This window comes from Scatophagus argus, chromosome 20 (genome assembly GCF_020382885.2).
Source record: "Scatophagus argus isolate fScaArg1 chromosome 20, fScaArg1.pri, whole genome shotgun sequence".
Taxonomy (NCBI): domain Eukaryota; kingdom Metazoa; phylum Chordata; class Actinopteri; family Scatophagidae; genus Scatophagus; species Scatophagus argus.
The window spans coordinates 6,769,866-6,789,572 of NC_058512.1; the positions used below are offsets into that span (position 1 = coordinate 6,769,866).

The following is a 19,707-nucleotide window of genomic DNA, read 5'->3' on the forward strand; positions in this document are numbered from 1 at the left end:
CCAAACTCCGTTTATTAGGAACCTACAACTGCAGATTGGAAGCTTTAAAACCTTTGTTAACGACTCATTACACTTTTCTAACCTGATGGCTTACTGGTCAGTGACAAATGGGTTACAAACATTTATGACTTAATTGTTACCAAAAAAGAAAGCATAAACACAGTTTATTACAAACCCATTATTGTCCCAACCCCATTATTATGTTGGTTTTCCTTGTAATTTTTGTGTCTTTACAAGAAAACAGCATAGTGCACCTTTAAGCATTAGAAAGTACATGTTTTATAATATATACATTGTATTAGGTCATTAATGAAGCATGTTAATAATTAAAAAGTTTTGGTCCTGACCCTTTTTGTCGAAAAATCAGTGTCAGGTGGCGGTGGGGGGGCATTACGTGATGTTGTAATTACACAGTTTGACCACTATGTCAGATTGGCTTCAAAGCCGCTCATCCTGCAGGTTTGGTGAAGACGCGGCGTTTACCTTTTTTGCATGTCAATGTGGGGAAACATGTTGAGTGGCACTGAAACAAATACACCGTTTACAAATGAGGCACAAAGGAAAAGATTTAGTAAATGCAAATTCAGAGAGTCTCAAACCACCAGAACTAAGGGAAAAGGCTTCGTGAAGGTTACCCTTTGAACTCAGTGCTTAAGCTGGCATCTCCTTCGTGAGAAACCAGATGGCTTCGACACTACCGTCCTGTAAGTTTCTAGTAATGTCCACCTCCTGCTCAGATTCCCTGCCAAAGTCTGTTGATACGTTTTCTGCCTGTGAATCATCATCGGCCAAGAATATCCAGAGCAAATTTCATGGCAATTTGACCAGTAGTTGCCAAGATTTTGGTTTGGCAAACAGGTTAATGAGTGAGTGACAAAGTTATCTTTAGGATGCAAAACAGGGCGGTAAATGTTCTGCACATGCTCTGTGATGCTTTTTATGAGTAGGGTTGGTCAAAGCATGTTTTACAAGCTCTGCACGCAGCTTTGCAAACACAACATTCAAATAATTACAGATACAACACGGATAAAATAACCAAAACTGAGCCAAACAATAACACAAAACTCACCGCTGTTGTTTCAGCGATATTTCTGATTTGCATGAAGATACAGGCTATGTTCAAACGCTTACACAATCACAGAGCTAAGTCCTGCTGCACTGTGCTGTCAATCACATGCTAGAGAGCAGAGCCATTATGGCCGCATGTCATTTATCACTAGCTACAGGGGACAAGCCAGGCTCATTACTGTGTGTGCTGGGGAGCCCCCAGGCTCAGTATGACGCAGCAGCAGCCCTGCAGCCCTGCAACCCACAAGCTTAATTAAAGGAGCTGGTGGATTCCACACTAATAGCAACATAACATCGACTTTTCTTCATACAAATCCATGCAGAGGACCTGTGATCCTCCCTCGGTCCAGATGAGTGCTTGAATCACACACAGGACGTTTTCCATTAGCCGTTTCTATGTGTTTGTGTTTGTGTTGTTGTTACCGGTGGTAGAAGGTTCACCCTGTTGATGTTTTTGTTTATACTGATAAAATCTTGTGAGGCAGCATGAAATTAAACCGCAAAATATTAAACGTAACAGTGAAACTCTGTTGAAAATGATTTCTGTTGTCCTCCAGCATTTAATTTAAACAGAACAGAGAGGAGACACAAAGAGACAAATATACAGACAGATGGGATAAGGTCAAGTGTCTTTAAAATAAATATAGACACACACACATTCACGCTGACAGACATGAAAGCAGTGGTCTGCAGTCTAAATCGGCGCTTTCCATCCACACAAGGTATTCTGGTGTTACTTAACATTTTTAAATTGAATCGTAGCCTAATATTTTCTCAAATCAAACTGATATTCATCAAAACAAATCAACCTGACAGTCAGATCTTAACTTTTGGTCTCACCTCGTGTGGAACCATATGTTTTAAATTGTCAGATATTGAGAGTAATGACACTTTATGTAGAAAAAAAAAATACTCTTTATGAGGTTTGATACTCAGCCAGCAATTTGCAGAAAGAGTTTCTCCAGCTGAATGTATGGTTCTTTGTACCACCTTAGCGTCTTATTTATTTAAGAAACCACTTTACACTACAGTCCGTACATATGAGTTTTTATATTTTGCATTAATCACGCACTTCTCACAACTACTGCTATGTTTGTTCAATTTTTAGGTCAGGAAGGGGGATGCAAGTAAAGCAACGCAATTCATCTCGCTGTCAGCTCGACCAGACTACAGATCATTAAGGTGGGCTCATTTTCTCCATCTCGCTCTAACACCATAAATCATTTTGATGCTAAAAAATTATTGTTTTTCTTTTCTTTTCTCATACTAGTTTCATTGACCACTTGTCAAAGATTACACGGAAGCAGTAGATCATGTTCACTGGCCAGGTTAGAGAGAAGTATGTCGCGTAAATGCATCGATGTCGATCAACAATCTTTAATAAAGTATTTCACATCAGTTGAAAGTTTTAATTATTGGAAATTTGACTTCACTTTCATTCAAGAGATCAAATGACTTGAAACAGCACAATGTGGCCCCCCTTTCACTCTAAGTGACCACCCTCATGAATCATCACTGAGGCTGATAAGAAAACATAAATTTTAGGCGTTTAGTTTTATGGAAAATTCAGAATGGCTCGATAGAAGGTGCTTTAGTGACGACTTTGCGGCCCTTTGTACATCTGTAAGACGGTTTGAAACCTTGAAATCTGCTTCTTCTGAGACGACTGAGCACAGTGCTATCAGGACATTGCAGTGTGTGCACGAGGGGAAGAAGACGCAGTCTGGTGCTGCACCGTGACCACTGAGGCTTTGTATGGATAAAGACACATCAAAACCTCAGTATGGCTGCAGCGCTGCCCTGCTGTCACCAGTGGTCACACAGTAATTGGTGTGTCGTTATCAATCTTTTTCTCTTTTTCTTTTTCTATGCATGCGTGTTTGTGTGTGTGTGTGTGTGTTGGCGGTTGAAATAGAGGCATAGAACTTCACAGTGATTATATTCCGATTCTGGTCTCATTAAAGATGAACCGGCTGAGATCTGAAGTTATAAAGAGACTGAGGCGTTAAGATCTGAAAAATGTACTGATAATAAAACAAGTGATGAATTTATTTTATTTAAAGGAGGATGATGATACAGCAGTCCATTGGTACTAATGACAATAACAATAATAATAGTACTTTTTCAGGTATGTAGCAGCCTGGATAGCTGCACTTTATTGCATGTTCAGGTGGTCAAAAGTGTTGTTCATGACATGAATTTATTTCAAGTGGTGCAGTGCCACCTACTGTGAGATGCATGCTATAGCTGTCTGAACCGACTGACCTCAACAGGGAGAAAAGCCAGAGATATTAAAAGCCATCGATCACTCAGTTACAGAATGATGTAACTCTGACTGCATTTGAATTGCCGTCAAAGTCACACTGTCAGCTGATTTATGACGGTTTTGGAGAGGTAAGAGGAGCCTTAAGAGTCCCCGTCAGACGAGACGTTTGAAAAACCGATGAATTCGGTGAACGTGCTTGTCATTCCTGCATCATTTCTGTGGTTCTACAGCTCTGCAGATGAATAGACATAAGGAACATCAGGGTGATGAATGCCTCATGTGTTTTGAGGGGTTTTCCTAAAGATGAAACTTCAAGTCTTTTTGACTGCCAAGAAAAAAAAAAAAAAATCATCAACTGGCCAGGAAATATTTTCTGTGGCCTCACACTTAGAGATTAGGTGTCCATCATGGTGAGCTGCTGTGAAACACAAACAACATCATAATTTCTGTTGTATCATCTGATTTAGATTTGAAAACTTAATCACTAACACACAAAAACACCCTCTGCTTCTTCCTGCACAGCTGAATCTCCTTCAGACGCCTCGATCCAGTTAAGTAAACTGTCACTTTGCTTTATCTTTCCTTGCTTAGTTTCTATTATCAGAATTAAATAGCATCTGCCCTTGTCTTGGATACTGTTTGATTTGTTTGAGATGGAACATTGTAGGGTTTTCCCCCCTCACTTTTACTTCAACAACATATTTTCTGTTTTCTTCTGGTGGCTCATCTATGCCAGTAATTTCTCACAGGCTCTCACTCTCACTGCATTTGCCTGGACATTGTCCATGCTTTGAACCGTCAGACGTTTGGCAGACCACGGAGGAGGGATGACTGGTTAGTTAGTCACTTCTAGGGCGTTGGTAGATGTTCTAATTTGAAAGTGGGTGCAGCAGCAAGAGGTCAAAAGGTGATCATCTGGATTGCCTCTGTGCTTTTTCTATTAGCTGTTTGAGTCAAAGGCGTCTAAAGTGTGCAAATGTGCTCGCTATGAAAGGAAGGATTGCTGATTTGTATGTTTTGACAAATTCAGCCATGCATTTGTGGCTATATTTTACAGTTAAATGTGGTTTTCTGCCTTGTTTTATGAACTCTAGTGCCTAAAACACTTTTATGTCACACATTACGCTTTTTACATTTTGAATTTTTTAGCAAGGTTATCAAAGCTATTTTCCCCACAATTAGTATTTATGAAAATAGAGTATTTTTTTTCCTTTCCCCTAAAACATGAATGTATCAATATAATACGTAATGTGCAAATTGTATTTTTCACTTTCTGAATCAAGAGTCAGAGTAAATAGTGTTGTCATTTCGAGCTATAATATGAAGTCATTGAAGCCAACTGTAGTTTCTTAACATATTCGGTAAATCATACAAGATACACTTAGTTGGTTTGATGAGTTTCTTACATTATGTGACTGTTTTTAGGGAGTGACCCCAGTGATTATGACTAAGTTAATTACACTGGTGGGGTGATACCTTATGGATCAGCCCTTACCTTACGCAATACTTCTTCGAATCAGTTTTTTTTTTCCTCTCCCAACCAAAAATTGTTTTAGACATTCTGGTTTCACTAGTGAAAATATAATGCAGTTATTCTGTGATCCAGATGGTATCGCTTTACCAGTTTTATTGTTACAGTTCCCAGGATTAGCCCTGACGTTTCCCACCTGGACGTTCTCACAGCCTCACAGATTTTGTTGGCTCCGTGTCCTGTAGGTGTAGGATGCCTGTGTTTTTCTGGCTTTGGCCCAGTTTTCCTTTTGAGGTGAAACTGAAATCTGTGAGACTTACACAAGTCTGACATTTATTTCATGTCGCATTAGACTTTCCCCCAAACTGCCTGCCTACACTGAGAAATTGACACCAGATGGCACCACAAGATACTAAACCATCCGACAGTGTGACATATCCGAGTAGAATCACAAACACATGCGTAGATATTTGTGATTACTATTTGACTTGCACTCACATTTGATCAGTTTAACGGACTTAACGGACACAAATACTAATAATAAATGCAACAACAGGATAATGTTATATTCTGACTGAAAAATTGTTTTCAATGTTATGAGCATAGTACAAATAAGAAGAGAGAGCAGCGGATGGTGTCACAAAAGTGTTATGTTTCTTTAAGAGATATTGGGCGATATGAGTAATTGTGCAGGTGTGATAACATCCTGACAGTCTGTTTGCCACAGTCACCCTGAGATTGTTAGCAGTCTGGGCAGGTGGTGTGGTCTTTGCTCAATCTGGCCAACATTTAGCCATAAATGATAAATGGCTATACTTTAACCTGATCCATGGAAAAAGGCAAACATAACTGATGTGTTAAGGTCCATAAATAATGATGCGATGATATGAGTGAGAGGTTTGTTACAGAGAGAAAAGGGGAAGACTGACTCACAGCAGAGGAAAAGCTGTATGATGAACACAGAAATCTCCAAAATCTAGTTTTGATAGAGGTGGATCCTCAGATCAGGACGGAGGGAAATCTTCTTCACATCTGGGGTCCTTCGCTATACAGTCGCAAGTGTGTGAAAAACACAAAAACAATCTTATGGTTAAATTAGGCTAATGTGGAGATGTTGCCCTTTTTCGCACAAAATCATGACGTTGTGTCAGCAATTTAAAAAAATGTGATCTGGACCTTCTCTCATTCAGATTGGTGACACTAGTAACATATAAAATCATATTAGTGGATTTATGAAAAAAATAAATATCAAACAAGTAGACGGGCACGCTGTGTTTAAACTGCTCTACATTTGGGAAATTAAAATTCTGTGTAATAATTATCTTAAATATGCTTGTTTGCTACAGAGGCCATTATGCAATTTCTCACAACGATAGCCCTTACGTAACACAATATTTCTGAAGGCATTAGCAGTATCACTCCTGCCGAGATGATGGCTGGTAACATGAAAACATCTTTGTATCCAGGGAACTCCTTGATGAGAAGTGAGTGTGGTTGGGATTTATGAAAAGCTTTGCCACGTAACTTTGTTGAATCCTTCCGACCGTCATCGTACATCTGATTAAACTCTTTCAGAGGTCGGATCAGATGTATGGAACATGCTGGTTGCAATTTAGTGAATTGGTTGGACTCCAAGCACAAAACTAGAAGAACCTGCAAATCCATCGGTGACTCATCTGAATACCCACCTGGAAAAACAGTGACTGCTGAAGGTCAGATTGAAATGATATCTCTAACTCGTGGTTGAGTTTAGCCTAATCTGATGTGTTGTGTCATTCCAAAAATGAAAGCATGAAATACCTTATGGTTTGCGATAGTCTTTTATCACTGTGTCAAAGATGTACTAATCTACTTTTAGCGTTGATAGCATCACGGTTCTGTGGATGGATATGTTTATCACTTTATTCCAAACTGAAATATCTCAACAGCTAACCCACTAATAGATAACTGTGACTTTTTGTATGGTCAGGTACAGACATTCATGATGAATGCTACTGACTTTGCTAATCAGTCCCTTGATCTTTCCTCTACTGCAACCATGAGGTTGACTGTGTTTGTACTGAAATGTCCTGGATGGATTGCCATGAAACCTACATGGATTTTGCATCACCACCTAGCTTTCATCTAGTGCCACCGTAAGTTTAAAATATTATTCTCTGACCAAAGTCCTGCAAAACCACGGACATTCCCATCAGCTGTATCTGTTTTATCTCAAGAAGCCAGAAACACAGCTTCAAATAAAAGTTAATCCTGTTAAGTTTGTTGTGCAAATAGCCGTGTGTTTGCTAACACATGAGCCAAAAGCTGAAAATAAATAAATAAATAAATGGTAACTTTATGTGGCCAGAAGAGTGTTGTTAGTTTTAGGAAACAATCTCATATATGTTCCCGAAGTCTGCTGCTGTTTGGTTTTTAGCGATTTTTGTTCCAAAACTCAAGTTGTTTTCCTCTGAAGATATAAAGAAAAACCAAAAACAGGACATTGTACATTGTCTTGGTCACTTAATCGCTGTCGCCAGGATAAGATGCTGTGCTTTTTAAAGGAAATTCATGGACAAACCCTTCAGAGAGACTCATAAAGGAAAAGAATTCACCTTTTTTTTCTTTTCACTGAACAACAAGTGTGTCTGGGTTTGCTTTGTCTATTAACTTACTTAAATTGAAAGGAAAAGCAAAAAAAAAAACAAAAAACAAAAACACAACTTTGCCTCATAGAAGCCTTTCGTAAACAAAGTTTGAGACTAAATGACAGTCTGTGCTGCAACTCAAGAGGCTCCAGCACAATCTGGACGCTCAGTGACTAATAATCCATATGTATTAGCTGTCTGCACGGCGGATAAGAGGACGCAGCAGACTGTCTTGAGTCATGACGGTAATTCACTCACACGCTGCGACTATCAAATATGTTTTCCTTTTCTCAGTCCATAATGAAAGGTTCAAAGAGAAGTTGTGGCGTTTCAGAGGGAAGGGAAGCAGCTTGATGGAGGGTTGAGTGGACAGTATATGCAGCTGGGCTACAATGCTGTTGTCTGACGGATCTCGGCAATGTGGCTCAAGAGGACGGCCTCAAAGACTTAATTAGTTAAGAATGTCTTCTTTTTAAACGTTAACCATGAGAGAACACAAATACCAACTTAGGACAGAATGAGATGTCAAGTTCAAGTTACTGTTTCGGGGATTGATTCCTAGAAAACATCTTGAAATTGGCTGAAATCCCAAGCATGTGAAGATTCCATCGACTTTAGGTATAGGAAGGAAAAAGAAGTCCAACTTTTTTACTGGGTTGACCAATTGAATTACCCTCACCTGGAGTTTTGTTTGACTGCCAAGCCATTCAGCAGGACAGCACACCAAAAGCACGACAGCGCATTCATCAGATGTTCATTAACCACCATGGCAACCTGTTGCAGGTCGTTTATCTTTGCTTTTGATTTCTTTCTGTGAAATTCACAAGACACTCGGTTCCAGTTTCGACTGAAACCAAATGAAAGCTTTTTAAAGCCATAAGCACGCTGGGCTTACCACCACATATAACACAAACATGCACGCACACACACATTTTCCTGTGGAATTTGATCTGTGCAGAGCTAGAGGAAGGCCTATATGGTTCTGTGCCATGGATTTGTGGTTTCAATACAAATCTCTGGCAGGGAAAGAGGCATTTTCACTTTGGCGAGCTGCTCTACAGCATCAGTCACCGTTTCATAACAACATGCTTCACTTGTTTTCTCAACACAACCCAGCAACAGTGAAACCAGGACCTAAGGCAAGACGTATCAAACTCACAATCTTGTGATGTAACACCATTACAAGCACTGCAGGAGCTTCGTTTAAACCGTAAACATTCTAATTTGCGATGTTAATTGTGCAACATTTCTTTTTGGGTTTTAAATAAAATTTGTTGCCAAAAGCTCCTTTAGGTTATCACAATGTGCGGAACATCTGCCTTGGCCCCGGATTGTATACATGTATGTCAAAAGATGAGGTGCTACAGCCGCTGACACCCAATTCATGATATCATGTAAAGTGTGTGCGGATGTGTTTGTGCGCGTGTGCTAGTGTTGCTGTTGGAGGGGATCCAGGAGTGCAGATGGCCCTGGTTTGTGTTTGCAATGAACTGCTGCAAGCCTCTCGCCTCCCTAGTGACCACGACAAACCATGTGCACACGCACACACGCAGGACCACGTACACCGACTACACAAAGGTCAGGTCAGAAAACTCTCCTCCTAAGTTCCTATGAGCTGCTTTGATGCTGCAAATTGTCCTTTTACATACCTGATGCCTTTTTAAAACAACCATTTCAATTTCTATTCTTCATTAACTATCACTTCCATGAAAATGCCATGTTTGTGCACTGTTTATGTCTCCAATGTAAACATGCCAGTGTGTAATGTTTTGTATCCACCATATTATATCACCTGTGACGTCTTTCAGGTGTGTCCTGGTCTGTTTAGAAAGCTTGTCTTCTATTTCTATCCGAAGTCTTAATGGAAGGTAACAGGTAGTACCGTAGGTGTACCTGTTTTCACCCGTACACACTCGCTGGCTAGCAGCCACTACTATAGCAACAACAGTAACAACACGGCAGGAAAGCCTTTTGGACTTCCTGGGAGATCCTCTGGTATGCCGGCTCAAGTCTGGGCCAATGTTTGTCGACTCAGGAATGTTGCCTGGGCGACCGGAGGCCACGAAGAGGAAAACCCCTTATCTGCTGACAATGTCGTTCAACCGCTGTCATGGTTCAAAGGCCGCTTAGGTAGGGATGAGAAAAAAGGGAACAAGACACACAGACGCACACCTTAAAGGTTGGTCTATATCCAGTATGTGTGTCACCATGGAGATACTGTTTGGGTGGAGCGTGCACTGCACAGGGCATGAATGGTCTCAAAGCTGAGACAGAGAAAAGGGAAAAAGGGCGTCTCTTTTGGCTTTGAGTCAGAGCTGGTAGACTTACACTTTCTAGCAGGAACTTCGAAGATGTAGATTCATGAATGGGCTGCAAACTGTAGGCTTGTTTATGTTTGTGAAAGTCAGGGAGGGTTGGATTTTAAAACCTCGTTCAGAATGTGGAATGTGATTGCGACACAGTTTTCCCTCCGCTGTGTTGCAAGTGTTGTTTGGTGCTTTGTGAATCTGTTGATGACTTCTGGCCTCTGTTTTAAAATGGAGATCTGCAGAGAAAGTCAGTGTTTAGGCTTTCTTTTACTGTTTAAGCTGTATGGTTGTTGCTGTATAAAATTCCTGATGACCTATGACTATTTGATGCCATCTGAGGGTAGATATATTTAATGTATGAAGACAGAGAGAAAAGGCTTTTTGGCAAATTGACAGATTTTGTCCCTATAAGCTTCTGTCCTGTTTATAGAACTGATTTAGAGTTTGTGAGGTTCATGATATTTCAGTATGTTTGCTCTTAAAAGTCACTTGTTTTTTTTTTCTATTTTTTGACATTTTGCAGTTTGAGATTGTAGGGATGTTGCTTTAAGATTTATTGGTACTTTTATATTGCATCATTTTGTATCTTTCTACCATTTTTAATGCCATGTTCCGACCAGTGGCACATATGCCATAAGTTCAAGGTGATCATCACTCAGATCAGCCTCTGCAGTCATACAATACGTAAGAATATATTGAATATAAATATTTTAGCAGTAGTGGAAACAGTGTGTGGGGAATTTTTTTCTCATTGTTTTCAAGCCTTTATAGGGTTATAGGAAATACTTCTCTGTCTTATTATATTACTGTATTTTTCCACCCTTTACTTTCCCATACAATGTTACATGAATTCACATGATGTTACATGAATGGATGTATAGCAACGTCATTGTTTAATCTTTATGGACTATATGCCTTACAGCACCATAGTGGTAAAATAACACATTCAGATATAAAAGCATTCGCTGGGAACTGTATTCTGTATTTCCATCATATTGTAGAAAACAGAAGGCAATGAGAAAACTTGAAATAGTCAAGGCTGAATATCAGAATGCATGAAATGTCTTTGTTCACACATACCAGCTGACACAACCTGCACAGATGGTGCAAATTGTGTCAGAGCTCTGGTGGTGCTTCAGTCAGACCTCTCAAAAATGATCATATGTGTCCATGTTAGCTCGATGGATCGCATCCTGCAAGGTTTTTCCTTGCATTAAGAGCAATCCTGAGTAGCTCATGGGATATACGCCGATTCATGTGCCTGTTTGTTTTCTACATCTGAGAAAGGATGGGAATTTCCAGACAAGAGTACACCATGTTTTTGATCTGAGAATAAAGGGGCCAAAGCAGCATTGTTATGCCTCAGATTAGCAAGAAAACTGTTTGCACTTCAGCATTGTGATTCACGCACACAAAAGAAACTTTTTAAGTGCATTTCTCACAGAGAAGTTCTGTTTCCCTGGACTAAAATCTTTCTATCCCTTTTGTGCAGGTCCATAGTCTACATAGGGACAGAGCGACCGAGGAGTGTGCTGGTAAGTTTAAACGACTGTTCACTATTGTCTCATAAAATAATTTTTAAAAGTCTTTAATGCTTGCGTTTCATCGTCATTACAATCTCAGTCCCTCCAATGTGCCAAATGGAACATTAGACAGACATCAAACACCACTATGTTTTCATTAAAAACATTATCCCTTCAAGGATTAATAATTTAATGCTCTGTTCTCATACTGAATCAAATGCTTAATCAGCTGGGCTCAGTCAGACTCGTTAAGTGGACTCACATCAGCCTGTGGTCTTCGAACAAAACAGTCCAGTGAGTGACAAGTATTTCTTTGTTTGGCTACAACTGCTGTTTTCATAATCAAAACAGGCATCTTTCTTCTATCACTGAATCAAAAATAAATCCACGCTCGATCAGTTTAGGTTGAAACCTTTGGTGCAGGGCTCATGCTGGAAGTTTCTCCGAGCTCTTCTGAGAAAATAAATACTATCAAATAAAATCTAAAAGCAGCAATAACAAAACAATCATCTATGTGAGATTCTTCATCAGTCAGTTGTTTTTGCGACTTTTTGACAGAAAGATTTTGATCTCTGTGATGTTGCTGGGGAGCATCTTCGAGGCACAAAAAGTTCTATAAAAGTACTTTAATGCGCTGCCTAAAAGGCAACACAGGCAGAGCAGCAGATTAGCACAGCTGCAGGGGTGAGACATTTTGCAGAGTGTGAATGTCAACATGAATCATCTTACTCTGAACATAAATTTTATGGTTTTTCACTGATATGATCTTTGACGCAGCAGTTGTGATGGCTAAATTGTCTTTTTTGATTTATTTTTGCTTTTTCTGGTTGGACTATATTTTCTTTTATTTGTAAGACAGACACACTGATGTCTTCTGTATTGTTTCCCTAAAGGGATGTGTAAACATTTGCTTATGAATCATTAGTGATGATAAACTGAAGCTAAGCTAAACCATTGATCAATATTACACCGTGTCTTCCTATGGAGTCCTCAGGAAGATACCCCTGTTGGACAGCCAAATACATCAAGTGACCTTTCCTTTGATAAACAACATTTAAGAATGCAAAGGCACTTAATCAATTTGGATAATGTTAATATATGCGTTGAAATATTGATTAGGGATGATCTACCTCCTATGAAGAGAAGCTCGTTAAAAAACATAATCCCCTGAGCATCCAGCCAGCAGAAAAAGATCAGACGGGGGTGTTTATGCTGACTTTGACCTGCTGAATTAAAGATCAACAAAAATCTAATTTACCCTTAAATGAGCATCAATGATTTATTCATAAGTCCTACATTTAAAAACAAGGATTTGTTTAATTTGTTCCTTTTTAAAATGGACACTGTCATCTGGTGAGGTGACTAAAAATCGGGAGCATTTTTTACTTTACTTTCTTTTTTGTTATAAACCCAGTGGCTCATGTCACCAGATGAATTGGTTGCATTGCATTTCAAATAACTGACAGAAGAAAGGAAGCAAGAGAAGACATTACATTTTTTGAAGATGTGTGCAGACAAAAACTCAGCAGTCCTTAACCACTGAGGAGAAACTGATGCCTCCACATGAGCTCCTTGATGGAAGCAGTAAACAGTTTGCTCCCTGAATCATAATCTCCTGAATGATATTTTTAGTTCTGGTTTAGCTGAACTAAAAGCAGCACATCATGATCTTGCCTGCAGTGCAACATGAATGTTAAGGTTTGATATAAAAGATGTCTTTTACATTGCCATTTATTGAGAGGGAACTCTCTCAAAACGGGTCTAACTGGTTCCTCAAAGCAGCATTGGACAAAAGAACCTGCTAGCACCAGGGCAAATCCTTTTCTATAACTGCTTCCACACCCTTGTATGCAGTCATTGTGTCTATAAAGGCACATAAAGTAACACGTTGGCAATTTAACACGCATGTGTGCGTGTGTGTGTGGGTGCTCCATTTTCCATGATGACAGCAAGGGAATCCTGTGGTGCAGTACAAACCTTTTCTAAACTTTGTCTCTGTTAAACATAAAAGACGATGACACACAGCACAGGAGCAGATCAGCACCATGCTCATGTCAGTGCTCATGTAGCTGGAGGCGATTAGCTTAGCTTAGCATAAAGACTGGAAACAGGAGGAAACAGCTTGACTCTTTCCAAGTTTCAGAATTGGCATTTCTTTCTTGGTGACCAAGAGTTGGGTGCAATGACAAAACAGTACCAGTGGTGGGTAGATTGTACTTTTACTGTACTCAAGTAAAAGTATTGTTACTTTGCAAAAACAAGTACTCAAGTAGAAGTAAAAGTAGTCATAGTCACACCTTGCAACCAGCTATAACCTCAGGTAACTGTCTAGTTTCAGCATGAATTAATGAATTCTATCAATAGTAATGATATAGCGGTAAAAATTTAATTCATTTACTGTTATGTCTGACTGAAAAGGTTATTCAAATTAAGTTTTCAGTGGCAGGGATTTTCATTCAGTATCTCCTGCAAAACATGATTAAAAACTCGAGTTAAAAAAAAAAAAAATCAAACTAAAAAAATAAAATTACTTCAAGGTCTATCTGGCTCTGCAGGGCAACATTTCTAGCCTTGCTATAGAGAAAAAAATAAAATAGCAAAATAGCAGTGAATGACAGCAAGCTCAAAACACTTCATTGTTGTATTTGTGAATAAAACCTGGTGCTATAGTGACTGAATTCATCCAAAAGTAACACAGTGTCATAAAGTTTTAACTTGTAGAATCACTTTTCTCACTTCTGTAATCTTTAGCTTCTGCCCACACGCAGGACATTGCGTGTATCATTTCCAGTCTCTGTGATTAGATGTTTTTCGTTGCGAAAACACATTTGTATCTATGAGTTTGATTTTCAAAGAGCCAGATCTTTTCTATGATTCATATGATGATTCAACCAGTAGAATTTCATGTCATGCAAGACGTAGAACTGCTCCAACAGTGAGTCACATAATATTGTCTATGGAGAAAATGAATGGGATATTTGCAACTAACTTAAAAACACAGGCAAGAGAGTGGATCTTTTCATCTAATCCTGCAAAGAAGGAAATAAGCACATTTCCCATAATGTCCAGCTGTTCATTTAAATGTATACTCCAGTACTTACTTATTTTGTACTAAAGAAAGTCAAGACTTTCATGAGAAAAAAAGAATGGTCAAAATGAAGCAGGAGAGGCTGAGATGTCCTGATTTTTCGCAGTCTGGTAAACTGAAACCTTCAAACTTTCCTTTTTTTCCACCAAGACCAAACTGGGACACTAAGGTGATGTCACTTGAGCAATTTTCACGGGCTTAACAGAATACATTATACCACTGCTTTCACTAATATTACTCCCGAAGTAAAATGGAGCACTGTTCCTTTAACACAAACTGAGATGAACTTCAGCTCCACACACCTTGACCTAACTTTGTCTCCCTAATGACCCTACTCATGCTCTCCCTCTGTACTTCTAGTGTTACAGGAATAACTAACATTATGGTGGATGCTCTGCTGGCCTCAGGTCACAGATGGCTGACAATTACAGCTCTCATTGTGTTTCCTACAGTTTTTGTACAGTATTCCCCCCCGCCCCGGCCTTGTCTTTTCTATCCTAGCTTCCCAGCCGCCTTCTGCCCCCTTAATCAAAGCAGAGTAAGATTTAGAGAGGAGGTAAACACTCTGGTTTTATGATTGGGCCCCTTCTTACAGCGTGGCCTGTATAATTGAAAAGCCTTCGTTGACTATTTTAAGACACTAGTGGGAACATACTCCCATGTGTGTGCCACGGCTGGGAATGGGGCTCTCTCTTTTTCTCTTGCATTTGCTGATTGCTAAACAAGTATGGTGTCTTTGGCTTGTTCTCTTCTATCATTACCGTATTGTATTGAATATACAGAAACTCAAACAAAAGCTTAAAGCAAATATCTCTTGTCTTGACCACGACAATGACCTGTCACTTGTGTGACAAAATAAGAACGATGAATTTCACAATTAAGAGAAGGGGGAAAAAGGCTGCATCGTCATAACTGGTTGGGTGTTTTTGAACAGGTTTTTACTCAGACCAGACCATCTGTTCTTCACACCGCTCTACAATCCTCGACCACCAACATCCCGCAAACCAAAATTAACGTTGTTTCACTGTGAGTAAAAAGTTTAAACAAACAGAAATATCAGCAGTCAGCGTCTTCTCTCTGCCCCCGAATCGGCCATAATAGACCCTTTGTTCAGCTGAAATTATAAACTCTTATTTTGGACGTGGTATGCATGTGTCAACTGGTGCCTTGTGCGTCATGATGATAAATGCTTCGTACCTAAAATTATAACTTCAAAAAAAGTCACACACTAATTTATAAGTTCATCACACTTAAAACACTGACAAACAAGGAGCATAAAGTGAAAACATACTTTTACACTGTAACTGCAAGTAGTGACAGATTTATGATCCTCACGAGCTTCCTAACCTGAAGTCACTGAACTCATTACAGAGGGTAATAATGAAGGTGGGGAAATTGGAGTCTAGGTACAGCGTAAGTTGTCAAGGTTGAGACATACATGTTTCCAAGTCAGTGAAAACAGATCTTACATCACATGTCTGGCTTAAACATTGTGAATCACACATGGAGGAAGCACCTGCTGGTAAATTACTAAACTTTCCAGAGAGTTTTAGTAATAAACAAGACTGGGAGTCTACAGCCATGCTAGCAGTGGCTGTACTTAAGCACAGTAGTGCATTGAGGTTAATGTTAATGTCAGCATGCTAGCATGCAATGTGTTCAGAATCTTAGTTTAGCGTGATAGCATGGTAGCATTTTCACAAAGAGCAGCAAAGGCTGATATGAATGTCATTAGTTTTACAGGCATTTCACTGTAAACTAATGTGTAAAACAAATGTAAAACTTTGACCTCATGATGGTGTTAGATCAAAACTTAGCGGCTCACCAAAGTTATTATAATTCATCCTGAGGTGGACATGACTGTGTGTGCAAAAATTCATAACAGTCCGTAGTTGTTGAGACATTTTACTCAAAGCCAAAAATGTGGACCTCATGGTGGTGCTACAGGAAAAATCACGAGTTCGCCAGTGTTATTCAGATTCTTCCAGGATTCATCCTCTAGGAATCATGAATGAACAAAATTGTGTGCCACTCCATCCAGTAGCTGTTGATAAAATTATTGGGTTAAATAAAAACTTTGATCTACTGGAGCTAGAGAAAAAGTCAGGCAATCACTTAAATAATCAGGATTCATTCTTTGGATTCATTCTTTCAACCAAAGAATGAATCCTGGTTCATTCTTAGGATGCCATAAGTGTTTGTATCGAATTTAATGGTAATCAGTTGTTGAGTTTTGTTGCCAGCATAATATTGGTACATAGTCATAACTAAAGACAATTCATCTTTAAAATTATTTTGTAATAGTTTGAGAGAGAAACCAAGAACTATACACTACCAAGGCAGAGTCACAAAAAAGAAACCCTCTGTGGTGCTTGTAGTAAAAATATCTTTTTTATATATGGAAATAGAGACCCATAAAGCCCTTTAAGTAACACAAAGGCATAGTCCCCCAACTCCAACAAATAGGCCTAATACCACATGAAAGACATGCTCTGCTCTAATTCCATTTGTCATTAGAACATGTCTTAACTCCCAGATTTACTCGATGTACCTCTTCAGACAGAAGCTCTGATTATCAGTGTTTCACCACATGCTGGTGTTTGATAATCTCTGATGAATAGGAAAATCTCTAGAAAAACAGACACCAAAGCTAAACATGCACTATTTCCCTTTTACTGCTTTACTCAAGTGATTGTATTATTATCAAGTTCAAGTAATGCACTGCAGCAGAGGATGAAACTAGATGAGAGCATGTATAAAGTGACGTTGCAATTAACATCAACCATAACAGATTCAAGCAATACAAATTACTCATGTAAAATCAATCAAATTAAACTGTAAAACATGAGTGGACGCCAAAAGTATGTAGAGTTTTCAGGAATTTGTAATCCCACACTACGCTACACACACTACTGTAGTCTGGTAATACTTGAATGCAATGAAGGGTTGACAGTATGCAGGTTTCTTAGCATCCAATCACAACAGACGAATTCCTGGCTGATATACACAACCAATCAGACAACAACTGGCCCGACTTGGTCCAAATGTAACAAAAACAAACAAACAGACAAACAAAAAAACTGTCTACTATTACAAATGCTCACTAATTAACATACTATATCTAATTGCTTGCTTCACTTGGCTCCAGGTAGTCACATTACCTGGCTGATGTTCTTTAAGGAAGAAGAAGTATGCATTCCATCATTTATTTGGTGTAGTCTGCTGACACAATGAAAACCTGATAGCTGTCAGTGCTTGACACATCAAGATGATGCCATGTCAGTAGTTCATAGTCTTCATATACCTCATCAGAACTACCCTGTATTTCAAATAAATAAAACAGCAACATTCAGCAGATTAAATGTGCCAGTGAGAATCGTGCAAAGGAGCTCTGCAACGAGACATAGCAAGTGTGTTTCCAGATTTCAAAGTTAGCCACAATCATTACATTTGATTCCAGAAAAAGATCAAAGAGAGCAGAAGGGAACCCGCACACTGCAGACATCAGGAAAAGCTCCTCACCAGAGGTCTATAAAAATAGACGCTTTTTTACATTTCAAGCGTGCTCAAGACTCAGTGCACAATTACATCAATGGTTCCTACACGGTGCACTATATCACATACAATGAGAAAGATAGAGTGCAAGAGATTTTGCCACATTTATGACACGCAATAAATGACAAACAAAATTAGAGAATGACTTATTCTCTAATTTTCTCTTAGTGTTATGGGTGTCCGCTGTGGCAACAACCAACATCGCCACGCTGTCTCTCCACAATAAAACAGTGGCAGTAAGTTACTTGACAAATCGGTTTAACATTCATTGTTACAAATATGGCTATACATATATGGACAAATTTCCAAAGAAGGTAAACAGTGTTGTTGTGCAGCAATTCAAATTCACACTTGTGCACTTGGATGGATTAACAGGCCATGCAGGTGCCTTTTGACCCTTCAGACAGTGTGTATAGAATGCGTATGTGTATGTTGATCAATCTTCATAAAGCAATTAATTGACAGTGTACATTTCTCTCAATATCTAACTCTGCATAATGGGAATAGAATGCTATTGTTCACCCCTGCATTTTGCATTTTACTTAGAACTTGCTTTTTACATTTAAAAGGCGAGAACATTTTACGAGTGTCACAAAAACACTTTGTGGGAAGTCTTAAAAAGATGCTATAATTTTTCAGTTAGAGAGCCAAGATTGTAAACGAAGGCTGCAGTCACCAGATACAGGTAGAACACACTATTGCTGTTAAAGGTTAAATGTTGTTTCAAGATTGTCGGAAACAGATTACTTTGTTCCCTCTGAGAGTTAGTTGGGTGCTGGCCAAGAAACATTGAGCCACCTAACACCCCATAAAACAGTAACTGTTTTCTTTGTTTGTTTGTTTGTTTGTCTTTTTCACCTTTGGCTAGATGAACCAGGCGAGCTGGTTCCCATCATGCTAACCTAAGCTAACTGAATTGAAGTTCTCATCTAACTTGTTCTAAAAAAAGGTCAAAAAGAAAAGCATTTCCCACAGTGTTAAACTCTCTGCGCTTCTTAAGATGTGTGTAAAAACAAAAACAAAAACAAAATGGTTCCTTTAAACAAATACTGCAAGCATGCAAATGAGGACTCTGCACGAATTACTGCTGAAGACTATACCAAGATCCCTAACTCTACTGGCTCTGCATTATAGTTAGCTTAAATTAACAGCCACTTCAATAACAATAAAGTAACAGTAGGCAAGCTAATGAAACACTGAAGTGTTTCCAGCGTGCAAGTCTGACCCAGACTTCACTCACACCCACCAGCATACTTTCCCCTTACATCAGCAAAGCTTTTTATTAATCATAAAACAAGATAATATAAATTGTCACTGGCACTGCAGACAACACTGTGGAGTTTTTTTTTTGTTTTTTTTTTTTGTTAAACTGTGCATTACGCTCTCATAAAATCCCCACTTTTTATTCAATACAGCATGTCTAGACTATATTTTTATTATCATTATCGCCAGTAGCTAATTAGAATTTTATTGTGCAAGTCAATTGGGGTTTTGGTGTGCCTTTGTTTTTCTAAGTTTTTGTCATTCCTTGTGTCTCTGGGGGAATGCCAGTCAACCAGTTAGTCAGCCACCCACTCAGATTTAGAGGAACCACAAGGAACCAGGAACCGTCTGCATGTCTCCCCGAGCATCACTGAAATAGAAAAAGAAGAGCACTGCTGTGTATCCGACACACTGAAAGGAGGTTTGGAGCCAAGACGTTGACGAGCTGATGTGACAGGACAGTGTCAAGTACAAAACAACAATCCAGCAGCCGTGGCCTAGAGGTTGGAGAAGCGGCTTGTGATCAGAAGGTCGATG

General features: G+C 39.1%; 1 long non-coding RNA gene across 1 annotated transcript; it reads left to right on the forward strand.

The window, feature by feature from the left end:
* The first annotated feature begins 1,057 nt into the window (after positions 1-1,057).
* LOC124052066 lies at positions 1,058-19,693 on the forward strand. Its single transcript, XR_006841924.1, has 4 exons — positions 1,058-2,250; positions 3,857-3,884; positions 11,234-11,276; positions 19,459-19,693. It is a non-coding gene; the product is annotated as an uncharacterized LOC124052066 (long non-coding RNA).
* Positions 19,694-19,707: the final 14 nt, after the last annotated feature.